Source organism: Neophocaena asiaeorientalis, unplaced genomic scaffold (genome assembly GCF_003031525.2).
Source record: "Neophocaena asiaeorientalis asiaeorientalis breed wild unplaced genomic scaffold, Neophocaena_asiaeorientalis_V1.1 scaffold160, whole genome shotgun sequence".
In the NCBI taxonomy this organism is placed as follows: domain Eukaryota; kingdom Metazoa; phylum Chordata; class Mammalia; order Artiodactyla; family Phocoenidae; genus Neophocaena; species Neophocaena asiaeorientalis.
In genome coordinates, this window is record NW_020175675.1 from 2,271,744 (window position 1) to 2,285,228 (window position 13,485).

Genomic DNA, 13,485 nt, shown 5'->3' on the forward strand with positions numbered 1-13,485 from the left:
CTCACACTCTCGAAGCAACCGTCACCTCTTACTTGGATCACTGCCGCAGCCTCCTAAGTGGTCATTGCTTCAGGCCTTGAGCCACTTCAATCAGCTCCCCACCCAGACACCAGATTACATCGTTCCTGTGATTAAAACCCACTGGCTGCCCTGTCTCCCTGAGAGTAACAGGTGAAGGGCTCTGCCCCCACCCGTATTCTCACTTCCTACTATTTTGCCTCCCCAGCTCACTTCATTCCAGCCACATTTGTCTCCTCATTGCTACTTGGACATGCCTGCCATGCTCCTGCCTCAGGGCCTTTGCACTTGTTCTCTCTACCTGGAGCACTCTTCCCCCATTACCTCCCACACACCTATGTTCACATGTCGCTTTCTCAGTGAGAACTTCCCTGACCACCTCATCTGAATTTACAGTTCTAGCCTCAACCCTGGCAGTCTTTAGCCTCTTCCTGCTTTATTTTTTTTCCATAGCACATATCCCTTTCTGACACGCTTTGCAATTTGCCTTTTTAAAACTGTGTTTATTTCCACTACATTATACGCTCCATGAGGGGTTTTATCTGTCTCATTCACTGCGGTCGCCCCAGTGCTTGAACACCGCCTGGCCCATAAAAAGTGCACAATAAGAATACGTTCAGTGTGTGAATGGATCTGCGCTTTACTCCTAGTGAACAAACTGGGAAGGCCAGGCCACGCGCCTCAGGCGAGAGCAACGTGAGCAGAGGCCTTGGGCTTCATCTCTACCTGGCATGCACCTGCGGTAGTTACCCCTGCTTTGGTGGCAGGCTGGACGGGATCTCAGACGTGGCTTCCAGGCTACAATGACAGACGACTAGTGTGGACCCTACCACTATATCAATGGCAGGGCAGTTCTGCCACTGGAGAGGTCTCGTCCACGGCCCTCTGCTACAGGAGTGTATTAACAAAGCTGGACAAAGACCATGTGAGGGCCCTGTGGGGACAGAGCCCTCCAAACATTCTAAGGAGGGTGGCATGAACATCACTGTCAGCAAGAGGAAAGTGATATGAGGTGAAGCTAGTAGAAGGGAGGCATGGCCAAGATCATATGGGCTTTCAGGGGGCAACCCACAGCCATTGAAGGGGTCTGGCTTTACCATATAAAGAGGACAAGAAGTCTATTATAATAAATTGGGCCCATTGGGATTGACATACACACACTACTATACATTAAATAGATGATTAATAAGAACCTGCTGTATAGCACAGGGAACTCTACTCAGTACTCTGTAATGGCCTATATGGGAAAAGAATCTAAAAAAAAAAAGAGTGGATATATGTATCCGTATAACTGATTCACTTTGCTGTACACCTGAAACTAACACAACATTGTAAATCAACTATACTCCAATAAATTTTTTTAAAGTGGATGAATAAAATAAAATAAAATAAAAAGGGCCCAAAACAGACAGTTTAAACTAGCAGGAAAGACAGAAAACAGTTAAAGTGACATCAACAGCAATGAGTGATGGCTGGTGGGGGAAAGAGTTAAGACGTGGAGTAAGAGAGAATGAAGTGTCAAGGAAAACTCCTAAGGATTCCAACTGGTGGAACTGGAGAGCTGGGATAAGATCAAAGGCCAGGTTTTAGGGGAAAATCATGAGCTTGGTTTTCAGCAGACAGAGCACCAAGTGTCTTTGGGACAGTCAAGGGCTCACATCAAGTGGGCAAGTGGAAATGCATTCAGGGCAACTCTAGCATCAGGGGTTGGAATACACAGGTGGGAGTCATCTGTGCCGAGGTAGGGATTGATGCCAAGTCTATGGATCACATGGCTTGTAGGAACAGAGAAAAAAACAACAGGACTTAGAGACAGCCTCAGGAGACTCCAAACTGTACTGTTTGAAAAGGCAGTGGATCTGCAAAGAATTAAGAGAAGGAGTGAACAAATAGTAGAAACAAAAGCAACTGCACTGAAGGGCATTTTGTGGAAGCCAATGAAAGGGAGGACTTCAAAAAAGAAGAGGGCTCGACCATGTAAACTGGTAGGAAGACGTAAAGTACAGTGAGAACACAAAAGCACCTGCTGGTTGAGAAGCAATGAAGGTCACTGGTGACACTAGCAAGAGATGCTCCGAAAGCACCCTGGGCGGAAGCTAGATTGCCATAGGTTGAGGAGTGATCATGAGATGCAGACATTGATACAGGCAGCTTGGAAATATTTCCTGAGACTGGTTGTGAATTGGTGGCTGAGTGGTACCCAGTTTTGATTAAATATAGAGACATGAACATGTTTAAATGTTAATGGGAAGGTAACAATATATTAGCAAGATAAAGTGTAAGTTCTGGGAGAGGCTCAAGGAGAAGTTGAGCAAGGATGCTGCAGAATCAGATTGCTGTGGTCAGAGAGAAGATTCTCTCTGGAAGTGGGAGAGCCTCCAGCACTGATGAGATCCCCTGTGACTGTGGGTGTGGAGCTTAAGAGGGGTGGAGGGAAAATACTGAAGTCACTTGGATGACATTTGAACATAAGGTGAGTGAGAAGACTAAACCAGAGGGCAATGCCCTTGGTGAGTGTAGAATATCCAGGAGTTCCAAAGCTGATGGAATGAGAAAAGGCAAGGGCATACAGTCGGGAATTGGGAACCATTAATCAGTGAATACATACTTGTGTCTGTTCTCTGGTTACTAGGCAGGTCAGCAAAATTCACTGTAAAAGGCTATAGCTCCTGATGTGTCTAGAATCCAATGACAGACAGCATAACACAGGCCGTAGAACCACCAGCCCTTAGCACCACCAGTCCTTAGCAGGCTTCAAGGCCAGGACCCCTGAAGTCATTACATAGATAAATAGCTCAAGACCAGAATGACAAAACTATCAAGCAGGGATATTCTTGCATACTCAGAACTGTGAGTTCAGTTACAGAGTCAGGACTGCCTGAGGGGAGATGAGCTCAGTCAAAGACCAGAGGAAAAGAGTGCTCCTGAAGGAGGGAACATGGATTTAACCAGATACAAAATAGGGAGTCCTGTAAGTCTGGCTTAAAGACAAAGATGTAAAGAAAAAAGTCAATATTTTTAGATGAATTGGAGAGTGTACATACTAGGTAAATTAGGAAAAGCTAAAACTAAAGGCCAGAATTCCATCCAGAAGTAAAGTGCAGCTATGAGACAATGGGCTTCATGCCAGGTTGTAATAGCAACCACCAACACAGCCCAGGAGTCCTGACCATCTAGCCAGTGTTGAGAGGTCCCAGACAAGCTTGATCTTTAAAATGTCTCTGATTTGGGTATCAGCAGCCCCATTTCACAGGTAAGGGAAGTGAGAACCTAGGTGGTTAAAGTAACAGTGCACTGATGCACAGCTAGTAAGTGGCAGAACCTGCATTCAACTCAGGTTTAGCAAACCCAATAAGACATTCAGGCCAATCCAAATTAGAAAACAACTGAACAAGGAGCTCTGGATTATGAAATGTTGGAGGAAGATTTTTTACACTAACATGGAATATTGCCAAGCCATTTTCAGAACATCTCGTATTTATTTTTAAAAATGTAACAATGATGTTAGGCAGGGAATAATGGATGACTGTGATGTTTCCTGATTCATCAAAAAGGTTAGAGATGCCTTATAAAAGGTCCACATCAAAAGCTGAACTCTGAGCAATGATACCAGGTGGCTAATATAACACCCGCTTGTAGGAAAACATGGGTTATACTTACGTCATGGATATTTGAATCAGTATTTTAGCATAGTCCCAATGCCAGGAGCAAAAGTGTCCTGATAAGGCTGACCAGTGAAGGGCCAGGCCACATGAGACTGTAGTCAGAGTAGGAATTCCGATTTTGCTGGTCTTCACAGGCCTTAGGAAAAGGCAATGAGATGATACAAAAATGTTTATGACTCACATGCCTTTCAATGCTGAGTTAAAGACTCACAGTTCCTAATTAGTACAAGCCCTGCAATTAAGGTTTGGGTCACACTGGTCATCTCAGGGTTGTAGACCAAGATCCCTGGGCCCCAAACCTGGCTTGTGTTTCCATAATGGAAACAGAACAGCTTCAATGGAACCTGGAATTGTCCTAAAGGACAGAGAGAAAATTCTCAGAATGTCCATGTAAGAATGAAAATGGTATAAAATAATAATCAGTGTAAAAAAAACCCAATATGTCATGTTTGGAAATGAGATTTTATATATATATGATGGGCCCCAAACCTGGCTTGTGTTTCCATAATGGAAACAGAACAGCTTCAATGGAACCTGGAATTGTCCTAAAGGACAGAGAGAAAATTCTCAGAATGTCCATGTAAGAATGAAAATGGTATAAAATAATAATCAGTGTAAAAAAAACCCAATATGTCATGTTTGGAAATGAGATTTTATATATATATGTGTGTGTGTGTGTGTGTGTGTGTGTGTGTGTGTGTGTGTGTGTCATATCCATTTCCAATGCATTAACTTGATCAGGCTCGTTTTTTCACATTAACTCACAGAGGCATCTTATACAACATGATCTCTGTTTCAATCACCAGAAATAGTCAAGAGCACAAATCAAATGGGAAAGGAGGGTTTGTACTGAAACATTTAGTATGTGTTACAAGTTTAGTGGTATCAGGTGTTAACAAAATGGTATCTAGGCAAAGAGGGATAGATATCAACTGACAGCTCATTAGTGACAGAAGCACGCACACACAAATGCAAGTGTGGTACCCAGTGTTCATGCAGATCCATATTAGTACATACGGAGCCATATTGTGCTTTTTACCAGCTGCATAGAACTCCTGAGATGGTCCATCATTTATCAACCAGTTTCTCACTGACTACTTTCTTTGCTCAACAAACATATAATTATCTCATCACGTTTTTGAGTCTACATGTAGACTAACCTCCTATAAATGGAACTACTGGATCAAAGTGTATGTGCATTTTAAATGTGGTAGAGATTGCCAGTTGCTCTCCAAAATTACCACCAATTTGCCCCTAATGGTGTGTGACAGTGCTAGTTCCTCACACCTGGCATAGCCCCGTGGGCCTGGATCCTCCCCAACGTAACAAGAAGGCTGTTTCTCATGACTGTTTAAATTGCATTTATTTAATTTGTGTGAGACTGAGTATTTCTTCATATGTTAAAAGTAATTTGTATCTTTGAGACCTGCATGATCCTGTGCTCTGCTCAGTTTCCTATTAGTTTGCAATGATCGTATCTGTCCTATTTCAAGGCGGTCATTCTCAAGCTGTGTTCAGCAGACCAGCATTGTCCCCCTCACCTGGGACCACGCTCCAACTGCCATTGCCCCACTGAATCAGAGTCTCTTGGGTTGAACCCAGCAATCTCAGGTTTAACCACCCCATCAGGTGATTTGAATGCTCAAAATCTGAGACCTACTGTCTTAAGGAAATTAGACCTCATCTTAAATAAGTTGAAAATGTTTATTCCCAGCTGCCATTTGTCCTTCGATATTGTTTCTTTTTCCTGGACAGAAATTTTAAATTTCTGAGAAGCCAAATTTAACAAGCTTTTCCTCTTTAGAATCCCAGTTTGGTATCATCCTTAGAAAATTCTTCCCTACTCTGAGATCATTAAACATTCTCTATATCTACATTTTCATTCTTTATGTTTAAATAGTTGCTCCAACAATCTGATTTATTTCTGCATCTTGAAATTGATGGTATATTTAGAGGAATTTAAATTAACCTTTAAAAGAAGGGCAGAACAAAGAAGAGGTGCCCAGAGTGCCATCTGTAAATCTACTTGGAATAATCAAAAATATATAAACATGTGGTTGTCATGATATCCTGGAAAATTTAGATTCTTTTCAAAATCTAGGTCACCCAGTCATTTCTATCATTCAACATTTCCAGGCTCTTTTTTCCTTGCATAGAACTTACACAGACCTTACATAGATGTACACTTACATACACCTCACAAAAACAGTAAGGTCAGTTTTACATTTTGTGATGCCCTCCCACTACTCTGTGGTCAAGAACACAATGTAGACCAAAGGGGCCTCAAAAGAGAAGCACAATTCTTCTTTAAGTGTAGGGGACTATTCCACAAACACGTTTCTTTAAATCTCAGGGGACTATTTCAAGAAGGCATTGATATAACCCGTTGCTCTTATGGGTGTATATGTAAGTGGAGGGGGGAGGGGTGGCAGCTGGGTGGTGGTGTTGGGGAGATAAGTTCAAGTTTATACCAAAAGAAAAATGCCTTTGAGCTGGATTTTTAATGTAACAGAGACCTGAGAGAACTCCTGACTTTGCTCTGGATGCAGAGTCCTGGATACTGATCATTTTTCCTCTTTGCTCAGCATCATCTGAAGATAAACTCCAAAGTCAGAAGTCACAGAGGTGCTCCAATAAAACACCTCTGAATGTAAAGAGGACATAAGTTACCCCTGCAAAGCCTTCTCTGTCTAAATGCTGATGAATATCTGTACTCTTCTGGAGCCCAGCTTCAGAAGTTAAGGGGTGTGGGGGGAAGAGGGATGAGGGAGAGAGAAAGACACACAGAGAGACAGACAGAGACACACAGAGAAAGACACAAATTACTACAGGGAGGCCTAATGGAGTGTTCCTCTGTTCTCTTATTTCCTCATCTGTTCTCTTATTTCCTCAGAAAAATGTCACTTTCCAGACATTAATTAGTTTTAGAAAAACAGTGCATAAACTCCTTTCATACAGAAAAAAAAGCTCTCTTTAAAGGTCCTGTTATGATTTCCAGGGCAGAAAGCCATGCAATGGAAATGGTACCCAGCACTCATTGATCACACAAGCTATCCAGAGACTGGGTGAAGAAACTGACATCTTTTCATTAAGGTATTGATTTCTGTGTTTCAGGAAGTCAGTACTCATGGATCAGTCAATTATAAAGCATTACCTTTCACCAAACTTTGTTTAATGGTGTTGAAATAGATAGATACGAACAAAGATATGCATGCTAGTGAAGGATAATATTAAAAGATCTAAATACTAGCTCACTAGTTATCTATTGATTTTACAGTAGGTTTGCTGCCACTTGCCCAGTAAAGTAATTTAAATATGAAAATTGAATGATCTCCAATGAGGCATGGGACCTCAGGGACTGGATCAAAGCAAATTTGGTGCAAAATGGAAATGCCCACATGTGTGTGTGTGTGTGTGTGTGTGTGTGTGTGTGTGTGTGTGTGTCATATCCATTTCCAATGCATTAACTTGATCAGGCTCGTTTTTTCACATTAACTCACAGAGGCATCTTATACAACATGATCTCTGTTTCAATCACCAGAAATAGTCAAGAGCACAAATCAAATGGGAAAGGAGGGTTTGTACTGAAACATTTAGTATGTGTTACAAGTTTAGTGGTATCAGGTGTTAACAAAATGGTATCTAGGCAAAGAGGGATAGATATCAACTGACAGCTCATTAGTGACAGAAGCACGCACACACAAATGCAAGTGTGGTACCCAGTGTTCATGCAGATCCATATTAGTACATACGGAGCCATATTGTGCTTTTTACCAGCTGCATAGAACTCCTGAGATGGTCCATCATTTATCAACCAGTTTCTCACTGACTACTTTCTTTGCTCAACAAACATATAATTATCTCATCACGTTTTTGAGTCTACATGTAGACTAACCTCCTATAAATGGAACTACTGGATCAAAGTGTATGTGCATTTTAAATGTGGTAGAGATTGCCAGTTGCTCTCCAAAATTACCACCAATTTGCCCCTAATGGTGTGTGACAGTGCTAGTTCCTCACACCTGGCATAGCCCCGTGGGCCTGGATCCTCCCCAACGTAACAAGAAGGCTGTTTCTCATGACTGTTTAAATTGCATTTATTTAATTTGTGTGAGACTGAGTATTTCTTCATATGTTAAAAGTAATTTGTATCTTTGAGACCTGCATGATCCTGTGCTCTGCTCAGTTTCCTATTAGTTTGCAATGATCGTATCTGTCCTATTTCAAGGCGGTCATTCTCAAGCTGTGTTCAGCAGACCAGCATTGTCCCCCTCACCTGGGACCACGCTCCAACTGCCATTGCCCCACTGAATCAGAGTCTCTTGGGTTGAACCCAGCAATCTCAGGTTTAACCACCCCATCAGGTGATTTGAATGCTCAAAATCTGAGACCTACTGTCTTAAGGAAATTAGACCTCATCTTAAATAAGTTGAAAATGTTTATTCCCAGCTGCCATTTGTCCTTCGATATTGTTTCTTTTTCCTGGACAGAAATTTTAAATTTCTGAGAAGCCAAATTTAACAAGCTTTTCCTCTTTAGAATCCCAGTTTGGTATCATCCTTAGAAAATTCTTCCCTACTCTGAGATCATTAAACATTCTCTATATCTACATTTTCATTCTTTATGTTTAAATAGTTGCTCCAACAATCTGATTTATTTCTGCATCTTGAAATTGATGGTATATTTAGAGGAATTTAAATTAACCTTTAAAAGAAGGGCAGAACAAAGAAGAGGTGCCCAGAGTGCCATCTGTAAATCTACTTGGAATAATCAAAAATATATAAACATGTGGTTGTCATGATATCCTGGAAAATTTAGATTCTTTTCAAAATCTAGGTCACCCAGTCATTTCTATCATTCAACATTTCCAGGCTCTTTTTTCCTTGCATAGAACTTACACAGACCTTACATAGATGTACACTTACATACACCTCACAAAAACAGTAAGGTCAGTTTTACATTTTGTGATGCCCTCCCACTACTCTGTGGTCAAGAACACAATGTAGACCAAAGGGGCCTCAAAAGAGAAGCACAATTCTTCTTTAAGTGTAGGGGACTATTCCACAAACACGTTTCTTTAAATCTCAGGGGACTATTTCAAGAAGGCATTGATATAACCCGTTGCTCTTATGGGTGTATATGTAAGTGGAGGGGGGAGGGGTGGCAGCTGGGTGGTGGTGTTGGGGAGATAAGTTCAAGTTTATACCAAAAGAAAAATGCCTTTGAGCTGGATTTTTAATGTAACAGAGACCTGAGAGAACTCCTGACTTTGCTCTGGATGCAGAGTCCTGGATACTGATCATTTTTCCTCTTTGCTCAGCATCATCTGAAGATAAACTCCAAAGTCAGAAGTCACAGAGGTGCTCCAATAAAACACCTCTGAATGTAAAGAGGACATAAGTTACCCCTGCAAAGCCTTCTCTGTCTAAATGCTGATGAATATCTGTACTCTTCTGGAGCCCAGCTTCAGAAGTTAAGGGGTGTGGGGGGAAGAGGGATGAGGGAGAGAGAAAGACACACAGAGAGACAGACAGAGACACACAGAGAAAGACACAAATTACTACAGGGAGGCCTAATGGAGTGTTCCTCTGTTCTCTTATTTCCTCATCTGTTCTCTTATTTCCTCAGAAAAATGTCACTTTCCAGACATTAATTAGTTTTAGAAAAACAGTGCATAAACTCCTTTCATACAGAAAAAAAAGCTCTCTTTAAAGGTCCTGTTATGATTTCCAGGGCAGAAAGCCATGCAATGGAAATGGTACCCAGCACTCATTGATCACACAAGCTATCCAGAGACTGGGTGAAGAAACTGACATCTTTTCATTAAGGTATTGATTTCTGTGTTTCAGGAAGTCAGTACTCATGGATCAGTCAATTATAAAGCATTACCTTTCACCAAACTTTGTTTAATGGTGTTGAAATAGATAGATACGAACAAAGATATGCATGCTAGTGAAGGATAATATTAAAAGATCTAAATACTAGCTCACTAGTTATCTATTGATTTTACAGTAGGTTTGCTGCCACTTGCCCAGTAAAGTAATTTAAATATGAAAATTGAATGATCTCCAATGAGGCATGGGACCTCAGGGACTGGATCAAAGCAAATTTGGTGCAAAATGGAAATGCCCACCACTAAGTCCGTTCCCTTTTTTTCTGCTACAGTAGATCTCTAGGCTGCCTGCAGGTTGAATTCACATCTACTGGTTATTTTTTATAAAACCAGGGGGAGTATTTGACCCAATCCTCTTGTTTTACTGATAAAGTAGTAAAAATAGGTTCAAGACTGCACAACTACTTAATCGCAGGGCAGGGTAGGACACAGGTCTTATAGCAATTTGAGATCATTTATATATTTATTTTTGATAGTGTGTAACCAGTTTAATTTAATATTTCAGCTTTTAAATTGTTTTGTCAAAAGGTTAACGTTCTATAGTTGTGCTGGCCAATAAAACAGCCTCTAGCAACATGGGCTATTGACCTCTGGAAACATGGCTAATCGGAATTGAGATGCTCTGTAAGTGTAACACTTAACATAAAAAATGTAAAATATTAGTATTTTGTATTGACTACAACTTTAAATGGTCATTTTTTTATATACTGGGTTAAAGAAAGTATATTATTAAAATTAATTTCACCTGTTTATATTTACTTTTCTATTGTGACTACTAAGACACGTTAAATTATGCATGTGGCTCAAACACTTTATTTCTATTGGACGGTACTGATTTATGGGAAAAAACTGCACTAAGGAGAGAGCTACAGCAATCTTCCTTTCCTGAATTTGCTAGTGACAAGAGCAAAGGAGGAGAGGATGAGACGGCATTTGTTCCGAGTACTTTAAAAAGTACTTACCTGGTCAAGGAAGACAGACTTGCAAGCCACATAATAAAAATAAAAACTAAAACATAATTTGAAATCAAATAATTTTTACACTAATCCTTAAATGTGCATGCATGTGTCAATTTTACTTGTAAAAGAATGTTAGCAATTGTGACAACATGACAATCACCACCTCCCCTTTTAAGAGCAGCTATTTTCCTAGAAAAATCAGAACCAAAACCAGTGTCCTAGAAATCAGCTCTGACTTTAAAAAGACAGCTGTCCATTATAAACATCCATACCAAGTACAAAAATAAATGATTAATATCTGGATGATAAACAGATGATAGACAGACAAGACAGACAGATAGACTCAATTCACCATATAAGCGGGAATGGGGCACCATGGTCATCTGAACTGAATGTTACAGGTCAGCACTGAGCCCATTTTAACTTAAAACAGCTGGCAGGCAACCTCCTCACCCAGACAGGCAAATGTTCCTCTTTGTAACAAAGAAATTCTCTACTGCAAAAATTGACTCCCTTTATCTTGGGGGAAAATAATGATTTTGTCTAAATTAATGTTATTTTCCAATATACTAATATATATCAACTATGGCCACAAAATTAGAAAAATGAACATATGTTTAATATCACAGCTACACTCTTTTGAAAAAAAGAACCCTGTTATTTTTCAAAGGTTTTAGTTTTTCAATAAGATATGCAGGTATTAGATTCGAGACAGTATTTACTCCTGAAATAATACATTTCTAATAAAGTCTGGTGTGGTTTCTAGGAGATGCACAGCATAAAATGAATAAAGCCTTCTCTGTTCTCATGGTGAGATGGAACTGCTGATTGCTGAGAATGCTAGCTTGCTAGACACAAGCTGAAAAGGGACTTCCACAACTTGGAATTCAATTCAGGTGTTTTCTGAGTCTTCTTTGGAACAACTCTATTAAAGATGTAACAAGAAAAGATTCTGGAGGTTTCTGCAATAACCGTGCACATATATTTGCCATCTTGCAGAGAATACCGTGCGATGGTGGAGACAATCACCTCTCTCTCCCCTTCCTTCCTGTGTTCACCAGGCACCATGGTCCCAATTACCAAACTAAATGCCATGTGTTAAATGGGATGAAAATGCTTCCCTGCTTTGTGTCTTCTGTTTCTATAAAATGAACTATGGATTTTCATTTACCTCAGCCCATAGGATCTCCTGCATTTCCAGAGATAGAATTCTTGACAATTTGCAATTTCAAGCAACAACTAAAAAAATAGTATTCCCCCACAAATTTGTTAAATTTATTCTAATTTTATCCTCCTCTTTTCTCTCCCTCCCACTCCACCTCTTCGAATCCAAATGCCACTGGAAAAGAAGTGCATTTGGACTGATTTGGAATGTAAAATTCTCCAGCCTTTTACTGTTACCTAGAAAATCTTCCTTAAAAACAATATATATATATTTTAAGTTTTTAGTTCAAAGCAAAAAAGGTCCCCTATGCTAAGACTGGCTTCTCACATGTTAGGGGGTCATTCAAAAAACAACGTGGGCAAATATGTAGAATAAATTCCTAAGGAAGGCAAGCTGTGTCACTGCACAGTGGGAAGAAACAATTCCACCACAACGGTGTATTTCACCATTCAATGAATGTAACATGATTCACAGAGCTTCTAGTTTTAAAAGTCTCTCAAACCCTCATAGAACGTGAATACGAGTTTTAAAGGAGGAAAACAGCATTTTTCAGGACGGAAGACTGAGGCAGGTTCCCACATGGTGAGAAGCCAGCAATGCTTTGCAGGCGACCCCGGGAGCTGTCAGCAGTCATTGTCATCTTAATGGGAACCACAATCTTACAACTAAAGATGGGATGCGGCGCCTTTCCCATCTTCTGTTCTTACAACAACGAAACAGGAAAAAAACACTTGTAACGTCATGAAACACATTCTTTAAAAGGAGAATTAAAATATTTAGCCAAGTCTCAGCCAAGCCCGCGAAGGGCTCCGGTCTAGTAGGAAAACACGCTGAAACAAAACAGCAGCCCCTAACGTGCCTCGCATTTCACTCACTTTGGACCACATCTTTTCAGGACTTTCCTAAATCCATTAAATCAACTTCCACATTAATAGAAACACCTGCATTGTAGAATTTTCTAAAACACGAACTCCTGCTTTGGAAGGAGTCCCAACTAATGTGTAAGATGCAGATTTATTTTTAAGGACATGTTTTAGAAAAGTGTACCAACATGCTCACCCTCCCTGACAAGGATACAGAAATGCAGCTTTTTCCCCTTATATTGCTGACTCGCCCTCCCAGATAGCGTCCCTTCTCAGGGGCTGGCAAACAAGGATGCCAAAGCCGTCGGTGCCCCAGTGAAGAAGCAGCGAAGCCACAGCAAAGGAAGAGAAATCGGTTACCTGAGGATGAACACAACTCTGCTCAGGGATTCTTCCGAGCTCGCCTCGCATAGGACAGGGCAGCGCAAGCTGTGAGGATGAGGGCTCCTCCCGCAGGCAGGCGGGGCGCGCGCTCCCTCGCGCCGCCGTGACGATGCTGTCAGCTGCTCGCCCGCCCGTGCGCCCCGCGCCCCCGCGCACCTGCGCCGCCCAGCCCGGGCGGGCCCGGGGTGGTCACAGCCGCCCTACAGTCCTCCAGCTCCCCCTCCTTCTTCCCCCTTCAATCTCGGACTTCTCAGCTGTGCCAGCTGCTGCAGCGGCAGATGCTCCTGCTTAAATGGCGTCTGCTCGCCTCCAAAGAGCTTTTAGGTGCCACCTACTGCGTGCTCCTGGAATAGATGGTCAAGACTGGAATTCTCAGCGAATTCAATGAGTTAAAATAATTTCATTGAAAGTGCACCAGATTCTTTTGTTTTAGTTGTTCACATTACCAGCTATAATTACTACTAAACGCGTAAGGCTCTCTTTCAGTGTCCAGCTACTAAATTAAAAACCTCATTTATAAGGCAGATGAAATCGGGCC

At 41.2% G+C, this 13,485-nt stretch overlaps 1 protein-coding gene across 1 annotated transcript in view; it reads right to left on the bottom strand.

Annotated features, from left to right (window-relative positions):
• Positions 1-13,070, bottom strand: part of DIRAS2 (DIRAS family GTPase 2) — a 30,751-nt gene extending 17,681 nt beyond the window's left edge. Inside the window, exon 1 of the mRNA XM_024731946.1 lies at positions 12,924-13,070. The gene's annotated coding sequence lies outside the window, so the exon portion shown is untranslated. The remainder of the gene's footprint in view (positions 1-12,923) is intronic.
• Positions 13,071-13,485: the final 415 nt, after the last annotated feature.